The 1,626-nt window shown below is 37.0% G+C and overlaps 1 pseudogene; it reads left to right on the forward strand.

Moving 5' to 3' along the window:
- LOC111818205 overlaps nucleotides 1–1,394 on the forward strand; it is a 74,310-nt pseudogene extending 72,916 nt beyond the window's left edge.
- The last annotated feature ends 232 nt before the right edge of the window (nucleotides 1,395–1,626 follow it).

The raw sequence follows: 1,626 nt of genomic DNA on the forward strand, positions 1-1,626 counted from the left end.
AAAGAAAAAAGAAAAAAGAATAACGAGCAATGAAATTGAGGCAGTAACAATAATAATAATAATAAACTTGGGCTGGTGAGATAGTTCAGCAGACTAAGTGCCTGCTTAGGAGAAGTGCAGGGACCAGGGCTCCATCCCTGACAACACATGCACACCATCCCCACCTGCAGGTATGCTGAGCCAGTGACTAAGTCCAGGCTTGGTGGCGTAGGCCTGTAATCCCAGCCCTGGGGAGGCTCAAAACAGGAGGATCACTATGAGTCCAAGCTGCATAATGAGACCCTGTACCAAATACATTTAAACAAGTAAGAAAAGCCCATATTTGATGATGGAATTTTATATCAACTTCAGGGAGGATATAATACCAATACTCTTCAAACTCTTTAATGAAATTGAACACAAGGAATACTTCTAAATTTATTTCTGGGGGTTAGTATTACCCAGATCCCTGATTCCAAAACTAGACAAAGACCCAATTTAAAAAGAAAACTACAAGCCAACCTTTTAAATGATCCTAGACACAAAAGTTCTCAACAAGATAATGACAAACAGAAGGGAACAAGTCATGAAAAAAATATATCATGATCTCAGGGATGCAAGGATAGTTCAACATCTCTGAATCAGTAAATGTAGTATAGCACACAACCAGAAGCAAGGTCAGAAATCACACAATTATCTTAATAGATAATAGGAAAAGCCTTGACAAAATCCAATATACGTTTATGGTTTAAAAACCCTGAAGAAAATTTTTGAAGGATCTTATCTCAACCTGATAAAAGCTGTTTATGAAAAACCTACTGGCAACATAATAGGAAAAAAAAGATTTTCCTCTGTCACTACTCCTATTCAGTATGGTACTTGAAACATTTGCCAAAGCACTCAGGCTAGAGAAACAAAGAAAAGGGCTGTGTACAGGAAATGAAGAATTCAAACTATGCTTATTCACAGATGACATGATCCTTTACATAGAAGACACAAAAACTCTACCAAAGACTTCTAGAATAAATTAATAAATTGAGCAAGTCAGCAGGATATAATATCTATAAAAAAATAAGTGTTCTTGTACATCAATAATGAACTCACCAAGAAAGAAATTAGGAAAACACCATACACATTACCATCAATAAAAATGAAATATTTAGGAATTAACCTAACAAAGGAAGTGCAAATACTCTGTAATGAAACCTCAGTACTCTGAAAAAGCAGATCAAAGAGAAAATCATAAAATGGAAAGAGAAACCCTGTTCCTTGATAGGCAGAATATTGTCTAAATTTCCATACTTTCAAAACTGACATAGAGGTATCCCAATGAGAATATTACAGTTTTCCTTACAGAACTAGAGAAAACAACCCTAAAATTCTTAAAAGAATCGGAAGAGGCCCAGAATAGCTAAACCAGTCCTGGGTGATAATAGCAAAGCAATAAATCCTGCTAATTGTTCAAGAGCCGGGGAGACGGCTCTTCTCTGGCAAGCACAAGGGCCTGAGTTCAATCCACAGTTCCCCCCACCCCCCAAAAAAAAGCTGTTTGATCTCTGTGGTTGACTTTACAGCAGGAGTCATGTGACTGAAGCTGCAGTTTTCATCTCATAATTTGGAGTAAGAATATGTCTTCGGCTGCTTCAA

This window comes from Octodon degus, unplaced genomic scaffold (assembly GCF_000260255.1).
Source record: "Octodon degus isolate 3935 unplaced genomic scaffold, OctDeg1.0 scaffold00083, whole genome shotgun sequence".
NCBI lineage: Eukaryota > Metazoa > Chordata > Mammalia > Rodentia > Octodontidae > Octodon > Octodon degus.